This window comes from Myodes glareolus, chromosome X (assembly GCF_982192425.1).
Source record: "Myodes glareolus chromosome X, mMyoGla1.1, whole genome shotgun sequence".
Classification (NCBI taxonomy): Eukaryota; Metazoa; Chordata; class Mammalia; order Rodentia; family Cricetidae; genus Myodes; species Myodes glareolus.
In genome coordinates, this window is record NC_142053.1 from 12,277,335 (window position 1) to 12,298,449 (window position 21,115).

The following is a 21,115-nucleotide window of genomic DNA, read 5'->3' on the forward strand; positions in this document are numbered from 1 at the left end:
CACATTAAGTATTAACTTGTTTATCAAAATTTCACATAAGAGCATAAGTAGCAGGACACTTATTCAGTATTTAGAAATAAATTAATTTAAATAGCATATTAGGCAAACTATGGACCAGTCAATTATTAATATCAATGTAACAGGATCATTATAAAGTTGTAAAGAGACTATAATGAAGCCTGAAATAAAAGCATACTAATTGTCCTACTTCTCTCATTTCTCCTTTTACCACACTTTACACAGAAATAATATTTCAGCTTTCAAATGGAAGTTTGTGTGTTGTGCTACAAAATATCAGATATTTTCTATAGTATGATCAATCAATAGATTTTGAACATGGTTTATATTCTCTCTTCTTGAAGCACACAAAAGAACACATTTGCCTTGATTCTTTGAAGGTGGTTCTACTGAGGAAACTTAACATACAGCCATGGGAATACCATCGGATATTATCAACATCTATATAGGTACCAATAAATCAAGCCTCAACTGAAAAAAATGCACAATTTCTATAGCCCATAAAGAATTAGGTGGATCTTCAATAAATAATTGTAATCTTATCTAAGTGAGCCCAAGAAAAATTACCTCTCAGTTTATTTAAAATAACCAGGGTCATGCTTCCGGAAAATGAAAGGATATCCAGGGTTTTTTTGAGATAACAATTAACAGACTGATTTTATAGTCTAGTATTTTTGTTGTTGTTATTTGATTGTTCACATGTTTGCTTGTTTTCTGGGCATGAGGCTGGTACTATGATGATATGAAAAAGCTGGACACAGAGATTTGATATGTAATTATTTTAACTGTTGCTGTAGTGTTAACATACTCATGAATTTGCAACAGAAGACAGTCTCATGAATTAAAGACTAAAGCCCAGTTTTCCTCAAGTCTTTTCATAATATTCTTCTAATTATGAACTTTTAAACTAAGAATTTGGGACAAAAACATAATTCATTATCTTTACCATTTTTATTTTAAATTTGAGATGTCATTGTTGCTCCCTGAGTAAAAATCTGTGAAACGATCATTCTTATTCTTCACATTTTGGCCAGTATTAAGATTATGAAAATTTGAGATAATTGCTTAATACCTGATGAGTCATATTAAACAATACGAATGAGGAATTGGAAAAAAGATAAAGAACTCTGCCTAGGATTCAATAAGGCTTCAATAATAATATTATTGATGTCTTATTTTAACTAACTTTACAACCATCTGAGCACAAAATCTGATGCATCTTCACTGTTCATCCTAGAATATATAAATAGTGAAGCTTGAGATATGAGCTATATGATGGGAGTTGCTTTACACTGGATGGCATTTTGAGAGGGGAATTAATTATATATTTTCAGTAGCAAAGAGAAATCATACATGAAATCAGTTCCTAGAAACCACAGTTATTCTCAGAAGAGTGAAAAACTGCAATTAATTTCCTGGTTCCCGTCTATGATGCAGAAGCCAGATTTTTTTTCTTGAGGAAGAGATATCTTTCTAATTGGTGAAAACAAGAAGATAGCAACTAGCTTTGATATGTATGTGCGTGTGTGCACGTGTGTGTGTGTGTATGTGTGTGTGTGCTAACCCACATGTAATATTATGATCTAATTCTGTTATTCTGTTGCTATTCTTTTTTTTCCTTTGGTTCACAGGAAAATAAGTTTAGGAAACATGGTCAAACATTTACTGACTGTAAGTGGTTTACCGATCAATCACAATTAATTTCATTACTGTAGAGTCAATTTATATCATGATTGCTATAACTACCAGTGCTACAACTACATGTCTGTACATATATCTGCATTATGTTTATAAGAATAGGATATCACCAATTAATATGTAATAAAATAACTATTCCATAAATAATAGAATACTTAAGATATAACTGTAGATGGCTAAAATTTTCAGTAATATTAATCCCAGTTGAGTAACACAGTATAAAAAGTCAAAATATTTTAAAGAAAATAAATGTAGTTGTTAATATTGATCAGGTCTTTGAAATTATTCTCTGAAATATGGAATTGGGAGCTAAATATGACAGGCTAACTAACAAAAGAAAATATCCAGTATATATGTCTAAGCAAAGATTAAATATTTTGCATATTAAATATCTCAACATTGGAATCAATGAAAAAAGAAATAAAAATATAGTGACAAAAAGCATTGCACATTTATAAACCATAACATTGGTAAGTTTAATAAACAATTGTGAAAGACATTAAATATATAGCATTCCAAAAAGGTATTTTAGTCAAAAGGTCATAATTGGCTATTATGAGTATGAAATGAATGCTTTGATTTAGTGAAAATCATAGTAGTTAATGTTGATAGAAGAAAATACCTTTAATCTGATTGTATCAGTATTTTTAAAGATATAAGAATCAGATTATATATTGGATAACATTTATGTGCCATATCTAATTTGAAAATTTATCACTGTATATTCAGCATCACTTTTGCAATCCATATTCAAGAAAGCTATTTTCAGTGAAGTAGACTAAAATAAATAAAATATGAAAACATTAAAATGATTTTATAAAAATAAAATGTTTTAAAAAGAGTAAACCTATGTCACTGCTTAACAGTAAAAAAGTTTCTAAAGAGCTGTTGTTGGAAAAAAACCTCAACAGATAAAAAAAAAATTTGGAATAACACCTTGTATTTTTTTTTGGATCACCATGGTTTAAACAGCAACACTAATTCCAGAAAGTCCACAAACACATGGAAATTAAACAATGTTCACCTGAATCATCAATGGGCCAAATGTAGGGAGAAATTAAAGACTTCCAAAAATTCAATGAAAATCATCACACATCATAACCAAATTTATGGGACACAATGAAAGCACTGTTAAGAGGAAAGAAAAGGAAAGATCATAGCACTAAATGCCTACGTAAGAAAATGGAAAAATCCCACACTAGTAAATTAAGAGAACATTTGAAAATTTAAAATAAAAAGAAGCAAACTCACCCAAGAGAAAGAAAGGGCAGGAAATAACAAAATTGAGAGTTTAAAGTAACAAAATAGAAACAAAGAAGACAATACAAAGAATCAATGAGACAAAGACTTGATTCTTTGAGAAAATCAACAAATTAGAAAAACCTTTATCCAACCTAACCAAAAAGAGGAGAGTGAATATCCAAATTAACAAAACCAGAAATGAAAAGGGGGGATATAACAACAGACACAGAAGAAATTCAGAGAATCATCAGGTCATATTTGGAAAACCTATACTCCACAAAATTGGAAAACTAAAAGGAAATTGAAAATGTTCTGAATAAATATTACTTACCAAAATTAAATCAAGACAATATAAGAAAATTAAACATACCTATAACTGCTAAAGAAATAGAAATAGTCATAAAACATCTCCCACCAAATAAATAAATAAAGCCCAGGACCTGGTCGTTTCAGTTCAGAATTCTACAAGATTTTCATAGAGGAACTATTACCAATACTCCTCAAATTGTCCCTCACAATAGACAGAAGGAACATTGCCAAACTCTTTCATGAAGCTACAATTACCCTGATACCCAAACAACATAATGGCATTACTAAGAAAAAATTGCAAATCAATCTCACTCATGAACATTGATACTAGAATACTTAATAAAATACTGGCAAATTAAATCCAAGAATACATCAGAGCCATCATCCACCATGATCAAGCCAACTTTGTCCCAGAGAGGCAGGGATGGTTGAACATACAAAAATCTGTCAACATAATCCACCATATTAAAAAAAAAAACTAAAAAATAAAAACAACATTATCATCTCATTATATGATGAAAAAGCTTTTGACAAAATATAACTTCCCTTCATGATAATGGTCTTGGAGAGAGCAGAGATACAAGAAATATTCCTAAACATAATAAAGACAATATACAGCAAGCTAACACCCAACATCAAACTAAATTGAGAGAAACTCACAACAACCCCACTAAAATCAGGAACAAGACAAGGTTGTCCACTCTCTCCATACCTACTCAATATACTTCTTGATTCTAGCAAGAGCAATAAGACACCAAAAGGAGATCAATTGGATATAGATAAGAAAAGAAGTAAAATTCTCAGTATTTGCTGATGATATGGTAGTTTACCTTAATGTTACCCCAAAAATTTTACCAAGGAACTTCTATGACTCAGAAACACTTTCAGTAATGTAGTAGGATGTAAGATTAGCTCAAAGAAATCAGTAACCCTGTTATACATAGATGATAAATGGGCTGAGAAATAAATTAGAGAAGCATCTCTCTTCAGAAGAGTCACTAATAGCATAAAATATCTTGGAATAGCTCTACCCAAACAAATGGAAGAATTGTATGACAAGAAATTTAAATCTTTGAAGAAAGAAATTGAAGAAGACACCAGAATTTGAAAAAATCTCCCATGCTCTTGGGCAAGTAGAATTTACATAGTAAAAATGGCAATCTTGCCTAAAGCAATCTACATATTCAATGCAATGCTCAGCAAAATTCTTCATAGACCTCATAGAACTGTATTCACCATCATATGGAAAAGCAAAAAACAAAGGATAGCCAAAACAATCTTGTAGAATAAAAGACCTTCTGGATGCATCACAAACTGACTTCAAACTCTACTACAGAGTTACTATACTGAAAATAGCCTGGTATTGGCATAAAAGCAGACAGGATGACCAATGGAACTGAACTGATGTCACAGATATTAATCCACACACCTACGAACTCCTGAGTTTTGACAAAGAAGCAAAAAAAAAATCAAATAAAAACATATTTAACCAATGGTGCTGGCATAACTGGATCTCAACATGTAAAAAACTAAAAATAGATACTTACCTATCACCATGCACAAAACTCAAGCCTAAATTGATTAAAGACCTCTACATAAAGCCAGCCACACTTAATCTCACAGAAGAAATGGTAAGAAGTACACTTGAATGCATTGACACAGGAGACCACTTCCTAAATATTATCTCAGTAGCAGAGACACTGAAAGAAACAATTAATAAATTGGACCTCCTGAAACTGAAAAAGCTTCTGTAAAGCAAAGAACATCATCAACAAGACAAAATGACAGTCTGTAGAATGTGAAAAGATCTTTACTAACCCCACATCAGACATAGGGTTGATCTCCAAAATATACAAGAAACCAAGTAATTGGTTATCAAAAGAAGAAATAACCCAATAAAAAAAGGAGTACAGGACTAAACAGAGAACTCTAAACAAGGAAATCTAAAATGACTGAAGGACAATTAAGGAAATGCTCAACATTTTTAGCCATCAGAGAAATGCAAATCAAAAAAGCTCTGAGGTTCCATCTTACTCCTGTAAAAATGGCCAAGATCAAAAACACTGGTGACGACTCATGCTGGAGAGATTGTGGGGTAAAGGGAATGCCACTGAATTGTTGGTGGGTGTACAAGCTGGTACAACCCCTTTGAATATCTGTACGGAGATTTCTTCAGAAATCTGGAAAACAACCTTCCTGAAGACCCAGTAATACCACTTCTGGGTATATATCAAAATCATGCTCAATAGTATCACAAGGATATGTGCTCAACTATGTTCATAGCAACATTGTTTATCATGCCCAGACCCTGGAAACAAGGTAAAAGCTCCTCTATCAAAGACTAGATAAGAAAAATGTGGTACATTTATACAACATAGTACTACACAGCAGAGAAAAATAATGACATCTTGAAATTTGCAGGAAAATGGATCGAGCTAGAAAACATCATTTTGAATGAGGTAACTAGGACCCAGAAAGATCATTATCATATATACTCATTCATAGGTTGTTTTGAAACATAAAACAAAGAAAACCAGCCTAAAATCTTTATTACAGAGAACCTAGACAATAATGAGTTCCCTAAGAGAGACATACATGGCTCTAACCTACATGGAAAGTAGAAAAAGACAAGACCTCCTGAATAAATAGTGAGCATGGGGACCATGGAAGAGGGTTAAAGAAGGGGGAGAGGCAGGGAGGGAAAAATGTATAACTCAATAAACTCAATTAAAATAAAGAGCTATTGGTGGGAAACTGAATAAGAAACCAACATTTTAAAGACTAAAATGATTCTAATAGAGTAAATTGTTAGCAAGTGAGAGAAAACTACAGTACGTGTGGCTTTACACAAAGACAAGTTAATGAAGTTCAATAAGTAGGCTGAGGTAGTGGAATTCATTTTTCTAAAACTTGAATTGTTACTATGGATTGGTCACAGGGCCTCTGGAAGAATGGCCAGTACTCTTGACCACTGATTTATCTCTCCAAAATCTTCTCTGATCATGCTTTTAGGTAGTCTATTGTTAAATTTTTTCATACTAGCTTTTTTTTAATCCATTTTGAATCAAATGGAGATATTATCTAAAAATTTCCAGAAGAACTATGCAGATACTTAAGTAGTTGGATACAAAGACCTCCTTCAAGCTGTTATTTGATTAAAATAGTATTGGGGGTCACCTCAATACCTTAGGAGTAAGGAAATAGTCATATAATTCATACAACAGTTGACAATAGGTAAATTTATTTGTGTGTATGAAACTAAAAATTTTCACAAATATTTAAGGATATAGCCAACAACTCTGAAATCTAGCTGCAGTAGTACTATGTATAGGTACATAGCTGAAGAAGAAATATATAAAAGTGCATAAATTATTAAGATTAAAATTTAAGTTTTACACTAGACATGTGTAAAATGTACAGAAGGAAAGAGAACGAATTGGCTAAAATATCCATTGGGAAGCTACATCTTAGAGGTTTGTAATGAATTCTGAGATGCAAATGTGGGGAACAGAAATTAAAGAAATTGTAGAAGAAACAATATGTCAGAGCATGGAACATGGGGAAAAAGCCATACTGATGCACACCTAAGAGTCTCAAAGCATGTATGCACAAAAAATAGATGAATGGGAGTCAGCAAGGGTATACTGAAGGCAAATCTTTTTGTATAAACATATCACACTGAAATTGTATAACAGAATTTGAAACAAGGTAACTATAATAACCTGTTGACTGTGGTTTTCTGTCCAACCAGGTCCCCCAGCCATTTAGCCACAAAAAAAAATCACACAGGGGTCTGTATTAATGATAAACTGATTGGCCCACTAGCTCAGGCTTCTTATTAACTCTAATAAATTATATTAATCCATTATTCTTATCTGTGTTAGCCACATGGCTCAGTACCTTTTTCAGCAGGACAGGTCATGTTTTCCTTCTTTGTTGTCTGGACAGGACTGTGGAGGAATGGGCTTCCTCCTTCCTAGACTTCTGTTCTCATTGATGCTCTACTTCCTGTCTGGTTGTTCTGACTATACTTCCTGCCTGGCTACTGGCCAATTAGCATTTATTGAAAACATACTTGACAAAATACAAAATTGTCCCACACCAATTACCCCTCTTGTTTTTTAAGCAAAGGAAAATATCCATAGTCTATTTTTTTGGGAATGTGGGCATAGTATTCCAGGCTACTTCCTGCTGGTTGAGGGCACTAATAAATTTATGGGTACCTAAGAAAAAATTGAATTATGATCAAGTACTGACTAGAGTATCCTCTGAGTCTTGATCATTTCAGGCAGTAGCCTTGAATCTGTTCTGGATGTATAACTCAGACATCTTGGCCATCTGTTCCTAATGAAGGTTTCTCAGGTGGTCTTCCTTAGTCAAACCTGGTTTTTCTTTACTCAGAATGAATCCAGAGCCTCTCATTTACTGTGTAAACAAAAGCAAAATCTCTTCTCCAAAGTAACATAACTTTTGACCTCAATTTTGAAGTCAAGTTATTTGTAAAATACCTATCTTGGATTAATTTAGCAGCATTTGTAAACAAATATCTTTTAGCAGCTATTACTCCTTAGCATTCAAACAATTCAAAGAGAGCATAATAATATATAGTATCCAGATTCTCTATGTATTTTTCATCTTTATGTGGTTTTAATTTAACCTCTATTTCTTTTATTTTTACTTTTACTTTTTTGAGACAGGGTCTCTGTATATATTTGGGTGTCCTGGAACTCCCTCTGTAGACCAGGCTGTCTTTGAACTCACAGAGATCCACCTGCCTCTGCATACAAGGTGCTGGTATTAAAGGTGTATGTCACCACATCTTAAATTCACAGAGGTCTGTCTACCTCTGCCTCCCAAGCATTGGGATTAAAGGTGTGTGCTACTACACCTTGAACTCACAGAGGTCTGCCTGCCTCTGTCTACCAAGTGTTGAGATTAAAGGTGTGTACCACCACACCTAACTACTCCCTTTCTTCCTTTCTTTTTATTTTGAGGACTGTAACCTTTAGCTTGCATATATTTTTAACTCATTGTAAACCATTTTCTTCATCTTTGACTCTCTCTTTTCTGTATCTCTCTTTTTTTCGGACCACATGAGTCTTTAATTTGCTAAGCAATATGGAGAGGATTAATGCTGTGGCTTTGACAACTGGATCCATCCCATTTCTTAGCTTTCTGATATTTTAGCCTCATGGTAGAGGTATCCACTGTAGCCATGTTTATTGCCACAACTCTATGGTGTTTCAAGGTTCCTGCCATCAAGCAAGCTGCAGCAGTGTGCTCACAAAAAAAAACACTCACATGCTCTGCAGTTAGACTGCCTGCCTGAAAGAGTCAGAGTTTGCCTTGGGAGGATGACTCAGAAAGCAGACACATTAAAATAGAGTGCCTTTTTCCCTGGTATGACCAAAACCCAGAAAGCATGCAGTCAGCTTTTATTAGCACCATTTACCTGTTTTGTGGCAGGACCACTTAAAAAGCTGCAGGGTTTTGCAACTAAAGATGAGACAGAAAACCTCTCTTAAATGAGAGCACTTGCTTGCCTCTAGCAAGCAGAGCAGACCCAAGAAACTACTGCTACCAAGAAGCCATGCTTTACTCTTTTTTTTCTGTTTAGAATTACTTCCCAAGCTCTCTCACTTAATGTGGATGTAGTTGTCCACCTGGGAGTCATTTGTTGTTCTGTCCCACCAGGTCCCTCAGCCATTTATCTCCAAAGAAATCACACAGAGGTCTATATTAATGATAAACTGATTGGCCCATTAGCTCAGGCTTCTTATAAACTCTTATAACTTATATTAACCCATTATTTTTATCAATGTTAGCCACATGGCTCAGGACATTTTTCAGCAGGGCAGGTCACATCTTTCTTCTTCAGTGTCTGGATAGGACTGTGAATGAATGGGCTTCCTCCTTCCCAGACTTCTAGTGTTCTCATGGACCTGCCTCTATTTCTTGTCTTGTTGTCCTATTTATACTTACTGTCTGGCTACTGGCCAATCAGCATTTATTTAAAACACAATTGACAGAATATAGAATTTTCCCACACCAGTAACCAGTGTAAGGAAAGTATTCTCTGTAAAGTCATGTCTAGAACTAATTGAAATATGATATAAACATGCTCATATACTACAGAGAAATATTTCCCAGGAAAAATAGATATGCAATCAAATACTTAATCTTGTACATTTCTTCTCCCATTGAATCTTATCTGCCTTATTACATATTACTTCTCTGACCTAAGTCTCTAAAGTGGCATTGTATATCATTGGGAATGAAGAATCTGTATTCTGCAGTTACTGAATATACAGTGTGTCGATGTATTTTAGAGTGTTACTACAGAGTTTGTAGTATGGGACTGAAGACTGACATGGTCATCCAAATTCATGTTTGGGACTTTCTAAGGCAGTATTAATAAAACCCTAGATAAAGTTTTTTAAGGCATGTATGAGGAAGGTAGAATGGTTTAATGACTAATTGATAGCATCTCTGGATATATTTTCTGTTGTATTGTTCATATGATGTGAAACAATGATTCATATTTTAAATAGCCTTAATATTCATTAGAATCCAAACTCAGTATTTAAACTTTTGTTATAGAAAAATGAACAAAGCAGAGTTAGTGGAGTATTAGCATGTTCACAGGTGGATATTTGCTTATGATCCCATTGTTCCTGTGGTTATAAGGATATTTAGTAGACATATGACTATTATATGATATTGATATTATGAGAAAATATTTATTTGTCATTAATGAGAAATTTGGATTTGAATATTTAGCATCTACTATCAATCTCATTCATGACAGATGCACTACCAAAAAAATAGTTTTTTTCTATAAATCTCTGTTGGTTTATAATAGTTCCTTTTTAACATGTGTGCTTCCTGGTAAGAAAACATGCCACCTTTGTAGACCAACTTTTCATGTTCATAAAGCTTATATTACTTATGTAGCAGATATCCAAGTCAATAGTTTCTCCTAGGAGAAATATATCCTCAATTTGAATAATTTTATTTTAGGAGGTAGTCAAAATTTTGTTCTAACTAACTTTAATTCTGAAGAAGCAACATGTATGATATATTAAATTAAGCATAGATCACTGACTAGAGAGAATACTGTGCCCAAAGTAGACATACATTGATATATGAATGTAGACAACAGTAGTAAAGTTGTTTATAATGTGTAATATACTGCTGTGGATGGATGGTTAGGATTAAATTACCCTTCCCCAAACACCAGTAAAGTGGTATGGGAGAATTATCTGTATTCTGTCAATCATGTATTTTAATAAAACGCTGATCGGTCAGGCAGGAAGTATAGGTGGGTCAACAAGACAGGAAGTAGAGGCAGAGTGATGAGAACAGGATTATTCTGGAAGCAGAAGCTCCCTCCGCCATTCCTGTGCAGACCACCGAAGAGGCAGCATGTAACTTGCCCAGCTGAGAAAGGTACGGAGCCATGTGGCTAATGTAGATAAGGATAATGGGGTAACACAAGCTATAAGAACTAATAAGTAGCCTGACCTAATGGCACAATCAGCTTTATAATTTATAGAGATCTCTGTGTGGTTGACTTTCTTTGTTACTTGCCGGCTGTGGGGTACTGGAAGGGACAGATACCCCAAGTAAGCCGGCCCTCATGTTACATATGGCGCCCAACATGGATAATTGTATCCACATAAAGCCTGAGACAGCTTGGGAAGTAATTCTAGAACAAAATGACAGCATTGTGCATGTTTTCTTGGTAGCAGCAATTTCTCGGGTCTGTGCTGCTTGCTAGAGGCAAGCAAGAGCTCTCATCTAAGAGAGGCTTCCTGACTCAACTTTAGCTGCAAAACCTGCAGTTCTTTTAAGAGGTCCTGCCACAAAACACTTAAATGGTGTTGATGAAAACCTGAACGCATGCTTTTCAGGTTTTCAGCCATAGCAGGAAAAAAGTTCCATCGTTTTAAAATGCCGACTTTCTGGGCTGTCCTGCCAGGGCAAACTCTGACTCTTTCAGGCAGACAGTCCGACTAAGTGTGGTCTGTGAGCAGAATGCTGCAACTTGCTTGCCAACAGGGACCTTGAAACACCACAGAGTTGTGATAATAAAAATGGCTCCTGCAGTACCTCTGCCACTAGACTGGAAATCTAAGGAATGGGCTAGATCCAACCGTCAAAGCCACGGGTTTTTGACTCGTGGGGTCAGAAGTAAAGAGAGATTCAAAGATGAAAAAAAATCTAAATGGTTTACTATGTGTTAAAAATACATGCAGGTTAAAGGTTAAAATTTTTAGGGTAAAAAGGGAAGAAAGAAAGTAGTTGGGTGTGGTAGTACACACCTTTAATCCCAACACTTGGGAGGCAGAGGTACATTGACCTCTGTAACTTCAAGGGGAAGAGGTAAACTGACCTCTGTGACTTCAGGGTGTGGAGGTACACACCTTTAATCACAATGCCTGGGAGGCATAGACAGACAGATCTCTGTGAGTTCAAGGTGTGGTAGCAAACACCTTTAATCCCAGCCGGGGCGGGGGGGGGGCTTAGACAGAGGGATCTCTGTGAGTTCAAGGACAGCCTGGTCTACAGAGTTTTTCCAGGACAAAGATATATACAGAGAACCTGTCTCAAAAAGCCAAAAGTTAAAAGTAAAAATAAAAGAAATAAAGGTTGAAATAAAGCCTCATAAAGATGGAAAAGACACAGAGAATCTTGATACTGTATGCTATTATGCTCTCTTTTAATTGTTTAAATGCTGAGGAAGGAGCAACAGTCGCCAAAAGACATTTGCTTATAAATGCTGCAGAATTAATCCAAGATAGGTATTTTGAAAATACCTTGGCTTCAAAATTGAAGTCAAAAGGTATGTTACTTTGGAGAAGAGATTTTTTTTTCTTTCCACAGAAAATGAGAGGCTCTGGATTTATTCAGAGTTAAGAAAAATCAGGTTTGAAAAAGGAAGACCACCTGAGAAATCTCCAATAGGAACAGATGGCCCAGATGACAGAGTTCTACATCCAGAACAGATTCAAAATTGCTGCCTGAGATGATCAAGACTCATAGGATACTCCAGTCAGTACTTGATTATAACTCTAAATTTTCTTTAGGTCCCCATAAGATCATCAGTGCCCCCAACCAGCAGGAAGTAGCCTGAAATATTATGCCCACATTCCCAACAAATGGACTATGGGTATTTTCCTTTGTTTAAAATAAAAGAGGGAAATGGTGTGGGAGAATTGTCTGTATTCTGTCAATCATATTTTAATAAAACGCTGATTGACCAGGCAGGCAGTATAGGCAGGAAAGCCAGACAGGAAATAGGGGTGGAGTAAAGAGACTGGGAGTATTCTGGAAGCAGAAGCTCCCTCCGCCACTCCTGCCCAGACCACCGGAGAGGCAATATGTAAGCTGCCCCGCTGGAAAAGATACTGAGCCATATGCTAACGTAGATAAGGATAATGGGGTAGTATAAGTTACAAGGGTTAACAAGAAGCCTGAGCTAATGGGCCAATCAGCTTTATAATCTTGTGGAGTTCTGTGTGTGATTTTCTTTGGGGTTTGCCTGCTGTGGGGTACCGGGCGGGACAGAAACCTCAACAAGCTGGCCCCCTCATTCTACAGTAAAGTGCTCTGTTTCAATTATTCAACAATTGTTTAAAAATAATTTCAGTTTTCAATTTCTTTGCTAATAATATAAACCATCTTGAATAGCTGAAATTATGTATAAAGTAATTTTAATGGACAGTTAATTTTTTCATTTTAATAAAATATTTCTTAATTCTTTGAAAATTTCATTCATACATACATGAAATACATTTTGATCATCTTTACTCTCCACACCTTTTCCTAACTCCTCACAGATAGCCCCACTTCATCAGTCCCTTATAACTTTGTATCATTTTTAAAAAATACCACTAAATCCAATTTGTGCTACCCACATAATCAAACATATGAAGCTACCAATGACACATTGTCAAACTACCAGGGATTACACTATCAAAAACAATTTTTGTCTTTCTCCTCAAAAAGCCACCAGCTATCAATAGTCAATACGTCCTGAGCTAGTGATATATTCTCAAGACCTCTTTCTTCTATGCTATAACAGTGCCAGCATTGATATTTTTTAAGACTGTTGTATATAATCATAGCTACTGTGTGCTCATCAATGCATCTGTCCTGTAATATCCAAAATAAACCATTTCACTATGGTCCTTTTTAACATTAGGCTTTTACAATTTTTCCATTCTATTTGTACAAGCATCTCTGTACTTTGGGGGAAGGAACAATATAAGTATCACATTTGCAGCTAAACACCACAAACAAAATGGCTCTGATTTTTGGCCAGTTGTGATTTCTTGCATTAGCCACAGTCTACTACACAAAGAAACTTCTATGATGAGTTCTGAGAGCTAAACTAACAATGAGCAAGGAGATACCAATTTTGAGGGTGGCTTCATACTATGTCCATTTAAAAAAAATGGTACTAGTAGGTTCAAACATGTGGCCTGTGAACTTTTCAACCCTTCAATCATGGGTTTACTTAAGAACCACAACAACCAAGTGATACAAGTAAAGGTGCAGTAAGTATCACTCACACGCTTATAGAAACTATCAGCTGTCTAATTGGACCTAAGGTTCACTCAACAAAAGTAAAATCATGCCTGGTACTAGATACCTATCTAGTTGCCCAAGGATTGTGAGGTTATGAACCTTAGGAAAGAATCTACTACCACCACTTTGATAGACTAATTTCTTGTTTTATTCTAAATCTTATCCTTACACCTATAGATGTGTGTATTTACCACCTCTCATCAAAAAAAGCCTCTCTTTACAGCAAAATAGGGACATCATAGAGCATCAAAACTGCATAATACAGAAATTAACAGACTATAGGAAGCATGGCCAAGTTATATACATCTACAATACAGTTCTTTCATCTATGATTTAGGGAACATGCATAAGAAGAAGATTATAATTGCTGACATACCTTGAAGTCTGCTGTGAAACAATCTCTCCTAGAAATGGCTGGATATACAAGACTAGAACAATGATGCCATCAATGTACATGTTAATGTGGAAGTGAAAATATTTTGGAGGGTTCACCACATAAAGGACTGCTGGGAAGAGAATTAGCCTGTCCTAGAGATGAGACCCCTTATTGGTTGTCCAATACAGAGTGATTTTCTTTGAGACCACATATAACTACAAAGAGAAATGTACACAATGGTCTATATTGATATATTAGTGTATAATATACATACATACTAAATAATAATGATCTTAGTCATTTGTATTTAATATTCTGAAGACTCTGTTTTGGTTTTATAAGATTATTTTCATAACATTTAGTATTTTGGGTTATTTATTGTAGATACTAACCCTCTGTTATATATAATTGACAAAGAATTTTTATCATTCTGTAGACTTCCTCTTTAGTCAATTAACAGTTTCCTTTGTTGTACAGAAACCAGCTGTTTTCACAACATCTTTATTGGTGATGGTTGGTGTATTTTTGGGGGGCAACTGGAGTCTTATTCAGAAAATCCTCACCTAAAGCTATATCTTGACGTATACTCCCTACCCATTTTACTAGATATTTCAGAATTCCGTTTCTGACATTGAGATAATTGATACCATTGGAATTAATATTTCACCATTTCTTCGGAAGATAATGTTTGTCTCTCATATCAAGGTATATTTTTTGGAGGCAGAAGATGCAAGATTATCTTTTCTAATCCAATTTGCTACTCTGTGAAATTTCAAGTGTGAATAGAAACAATTGGTTGTAATTGGAGGTGTCTTTTCCACATTCCAGTTTATGAATGTTCATGCCGAGACTTAATATTAATTACAAACTTTTTGGATGATGTCTCAGACTTCTTACTATCTCTGCATATACATTAACCAATTTCTAGTAATCTGTATTTTGCCATGAGGCTGGAGACTCACATCTTTCTTCCATGGTGACTGCTGGCAACTCCAAGACTCAACCTTCTTTTTTTCCTTTGTCTTTGCTTGGATCCCTTCCAGTGCTTTTCTGCCTGGCTATCAATCAACTTCTTTATTAATGAATGATAATAAGACATATTCATAGCATACAGAAGACATCCCACATCAATTGGTACTCAAAATTCTTACTGAAAGGTCTGTGTTATTTCCTGTCCATTTATGTATTTTTATAGTGTTTGAAATTTTCTTAGTGTTTTTGAGTATAATAGTATTATTTTTTTATCTAGTATTCCCTCAAGTATTTTGATGTTTCTCTCCAGACAGAAGTGTACCACTTAAAATTTCTATGGGACAGGTTTGCTGGTCATAAGACCCTTTAGTCTTCTTTTATCATAGAAAACTTTTTCTCTTTTACTTTCAGTTATGACATATATTTTTTCTGGGTATATTAGACTACATTGGCAATTGTAGTCTTCTAAAATAAAAAAAATATCAGTTCAAGACCTTGTTTTTAAAATATGGACTTTAAAATAAGTAATTATTCTGATGTGCCTATTTAGTATATAATATAAATCTTTTTTCAGATTTCTTTAACTGTCTCACTCTCTCTTTGCCTATAGAAAATATGATTATACTTATTTGTGTAATAGTTATCCTTTCCTAACTAACTTGGCAGTTCTATGATTAGGTGAGTGAGTTTCTGTTCATCTTGAAACTGTAGACTGTTTATCCTTCTTGTAAACAATTTATATTTTTCAGAGATTTTATAATAGAAAAGACAATTTTATAGACAATAGTGTTTTACTGTATAATCATCCAAAATGATTAACAAACACAATAGGGTTTTCATGTACAGATCAAATTAACAGTTTTTGGTAATGCATAAAATGAGGTATTGCTGGCTTAAGAATTCTGAGCTTTAAGAATATTTGATGCATAAAATGAATGCAGAATGGCAGCTCTTCTTTTCAGCTTCAAATGAAAACCTAGTGATTATTTATGTATAAAGCCATAGAATATAGATAAAAACAGTAACCCATTAAGTTCAGTATGGTAAAGACCTTCAGAGAATTTTCTATGGCTCTATGTCATCTTGTGCTTATATTTGATGTAGGGATGAATAAGGCACCGTACAATCCAATGTATGTTTCAAAATAGTGCAGAAATGGTAATGTACTAGAAATACTTGTACTGACTTTTTGAATAAAATCTATATTAGATTCCACTGGATGTCCTGTTCTATTACCCATCATCTTAATATTTTCAGAAAAGTTCTCTTTTGTTCTTTACTCCTTTGACCTTTGGGGGACCCACTCCCCTCTCCCAAATGAATCACACATGAAGGCTTATTCTTATTTATGAATTCCTCCCCTTATCTTGGATTGTTTCTAGTTAAGTTTTCTCCAGTTAACCTGGATACCCTTTGCCTCTGGACTTTTTCCCTTTCTTACTTCTCTATATCTTAAATTACTCTTATTCCATGGTTGGCTGTGTGACATGGTGGCTGCCCACTAGTGTCGTTCTTTTTTTTTTTTTTTGCTCTCTTGCTCCTTCCTCTCCTGTTTGCACATCAATTTCTTCCCAGATTTCTCCTCCTATTTATCCTCTCTGCCTGCAAGCCATGTCTTTTCCTCTCTTCTGCCTCTTTACTGGCCATTTAGCTCTTTATTAGAACAATCAGGTGATTTAGATAGGCGCAGTAACATAGCTTCACACAGTTAAACAAATGCAACATAAACAAAAGTAAAACACTTCACCCCAACAGTCTCTCACTGAAAATGTTGCTAGCTTGGAAGCTAGTAAGCTCCAGCAATCTCTTTACCTTCATTCCTCACTTATGCTCTAAATTTTATGGAGTTCTGGGGATACAAACTAAGGTCTTCATGCAAGCATATCAAAATTTTTATACTGTGCACCATCTCCCAAGAAAAGTAGGTTTGTTTATACCAATATCATCAAAAACATGTTAGTCATGTCTTGGGATGTGATGTCATTAGGTAGTAGGAAATTTTCAGTTTCATTAAATTTTCATGGAGCTACTACTGATTATATAGTCCACTGTTTACTAAAATACTGTTATGAGCTTCCTTTATATTCTCTCATCATTACCTCATCAATATTTGCCTATTGTCTCTTGCATGCAGTCAACATTCTTATTTTGTCTAGGGTGACACAATAACCTTTTGATATCTGCCTGCATAAGTCATTTACTTGTCATGTTAATCTTCTATACCACAACAGTTTTTGTACTTCCTTGCCTTTTGTCCTCTAAAACTATTATCCCCTGTTTCTTTCACTACTTAATTTTTTCTCAGTTCTTTAGTTCCTCATCCATTTTATGTGCTCTTCCTCAAAGTTCTGTACACCTACAATTCATCTTAGGTTATGTCTTTTTGATGGTATAAAGTAGAGATCCAATTTATTTTCTGGCAGTTTTCTCAAGAGCATTTGTTTAAGAACCTGTCCTTTCACTGTGATGTGTTCCCAGTACACTTTTCAAAGTTGATATGGTCATACATATCCTATTTTATCCATTCACTTGCATTTATTTATGTTTTAACTAAAGTATACATTACTGTGGGTTTTTAATATATATATGTATGACATTTATATATATTTACATATATATGTATGCATGCATATATGCATGTAGATAAGTATTGTGTGTGCATGTATGTATGTTTACCACTCACATACCACTTATATAGAGGCCTGGTGTTTACTGATGTTAGAATAGAGAGTCATACCATCTAGAAGTGGTTTAATGGGTTGTTATCATGTGTCAATTGGGCAATAGGAACTAAATACATTGGAAAACAGCTAAGTAGGATTTCCAGGCACAAAGGAATCTGAGAAGGGCAGAGATGTGAGGAGAGAAGGAGAAGGCAAGGAAGCAGGATGGACAGTACATGAGGTAAATGAGCCCCAGGGCAGCACATAAGTTAATAGAAATGGATTAATTTAAGTTATAAGAGCTAGCTAAAAAGCAAGCCTAAACGATCACCCAACTTTTCATAATCAATAATAAGTTTCTGCATTATGATTTGGGAACTGGCTAGTGAAACAGAGAAAGACCAACTACAAGTGGTGTCCAATGTGAAACATGTATTTCCATATAAGACCTGAGAAAGCTTTTTAAAAATGTTCCAAATACACAAAAACAGAGACAAGTGCAACTTCCTAATCTTGTAATCTTTCATGCAGACTGCCATACAGAGATGTTTCTCCCAGCCAGTGCCTGAGAACTGAGATCACCAATATGCCATGAGGTAAATTGCATAGCAGTTTAATACTTTTTTCATATAGACAGAAGGCAGTAATTCAGGTTCAGACAGAAAAAAAAACTCTAACCAGATTGTTGGTGCGGGAGAATTATCTGTATCTGTCAATCATATTTTAATAAAACGCTGATTGGCCAGGCAGGAAGTATAGGCGGGTCAACCAGACAGGAAGTAGAGGCGGAGTAATGAGAATAGTATAAGGCTAGGGAGGAGAAAGGTTCCTCAGCCATTCCTACACAGATCACCGAGGAGGCAGCATGTAACCGGCCCTGCTGAACAAGGTACTGAGCCCGTGTGGCTAACATAGATCAGAATAATGGGTTAAGATAAGTCATAAGAACTAATAAGTAGCCTGACCTAATGGGCCAATCAGTTTATAATCTTATGGAGTCCTGTGTGTAATTTTCTTTGTTGCTTGCCGGCTGTTGGGGTACTGGGCTGGACAGAAACCCCAACAAGCCGGCCCTCATGTTACAGATTGTGATGTTTAAAAAATGTACATAGGCTTCAAAAAAAAAAGATCAAGGATATAGTCATAGAAAAGTTACTTTATAAATAATAAGATAAAGTTAATAAAGAAAAAATATTATAAAAAGATAAGTCATCTAAAGGTGAAAATTAGCCAGAAAGTCTGGATCCTTTATGGTATCTTGTTCACTTTAAATGTTTTTTTTTTATTGCTGATGGGCATCAGGTTATAAAAAAACATCAGGTTATCAAAACTACTAAATTTAAGCAACCTATATATTTCTTAAAATATCTACACTTCAAAATGGAAGTCAAAAATATGTCAGGTTGGGGAAGAGGCTATGCTTATGTTTCCATAGGCCATGGATTCCTTCCAGGTTAATAGAGATCAGATTTGGCCTACAAAGACCACCTGAGTTTCTTTCCTACAGGCATGTGGGAGGAAGCAGAAAGATTACAGAAAAGGTGTTGTGTAAGCTGATACCTCTGCATGGGAACAACAACCTATTGCAGAACTTACAGATATATGACCTTTGGGCAAGAAACTGCCAATGCCTCAACCACTGACAAAATGCACAGTGTTCAGACTGGACAAGCAGGATACAAAAAAAAGAAAAAGAAAAAAGAAAGAATGCCAAACCTTTCCAAAACAGGGCAAGATGGTTGAAAAAATCTTCCTGCTTTTATAAATGGTCTGTCAGTTACTCGAGGCCTTAATCTGAAGCTGTTCACTCAATTCTGGAAATAACCAGGTGATAAACAATTATATTTTTAATTGTTATAAGAGGAAATTCATGCAACAAGAATGGGAAGTCTGAGTTCTGCTTATTTTTGTGGGAATCACCCAGAGAGAGAGAGAGAGCAAGCACCTGGTCCATGCCAGTTTTTCTTCCTGGGCTCCATGTAGCCACAACTTAACCTTAACTAGGTTCCACTTCTTAAAGATGATAGGTTAACAGAACTTTCCCCATCATTAACCACAGATGGTTGTTTCAAATGGCAAAGAAGACATTGTGTGATTGCCCAGGTAGTCCATTGTCTTTGTCATCTACTTTATATTTTGGAAGCTGCTTGATTGTACTTTCTGCCTACTCAAGTAATATTACCTCTCTTTTCAGGCCTTGTGGGAATTGAAGATTATATAGTCCTATTAGCTTCCTCTTATTATTTATTTAAGACATTTATAATATAAGACTTAGACACCTCAGAATAAAATAATTGTTAAAATATTTAACATATATTTCTTGATTAATATTGTTTATACTGGGTGTAAGCTAATTTTTATGCTTGATGTCTGTTCTTATAGTTTATAGTTTTATATTGGCTTTAAAACTCTCTCATTTAGACAGAATGGGGAGGAGATGGGGAACCTCATTCAGCCAATAGTCTCTGAAATATTGGACCAATTGGGGTGTATTCTTTGGGTACCAAGAAGTCCATGGGAGTGCCCACACATCCTCTTCCTGTGCACCACACCTAGATGTTGGATCCATTGCCTGTCTCCTCATTATTATCTGTGAGCTTTCCTTTTAATAAAGAAAAACCTTAGTATAACTTATTCAGAGGCAGCATGGAATTATTTGATTAGCATTTGCCCAACAGGTTCTGCTTCATTTTTCCTTGTTTTGTATGTCAGTTTAACTGGTTCATGAGCACTCAGACAGTCTCCTCATTTGATACCAATCTCACCATAAACAGGATGGGATTACAGACCTAGCCTAGATTTAACTGGTTTCTGGTGGTTAAAATTCAGCATGTGATTTGATCAAAGAAGGCCTCCTGAACCTTGACAGGTGATATTTATCACAAAAGATTACAGCTGGTCTTTTCAGGACTTGGTCATTATTTCCAAAATTTCTTTCTTGGACCCTAAAGATACTTTTCCCACAGACAACAAGCAGATTAGAGAAAACTATGTTCACATTCCCAAGACCTTGATTGTGGGAGGTTTTGGGTTATTTTTTTGGGTCATGGGTGTTTATTATGTTGATGGGAATATAGGAAAAGAAGACAACTATTAATCTCAGATATTTTACATTGGCATGTATTATGGCATATGAATACAAATTCAAAGACAATTTTGTTACATTGTATATATGTTTCACCTCTTGTTTAAAGGACTTCTGTATATTGATACAAATTTAAGGTAATTTTTGTTACAATACACT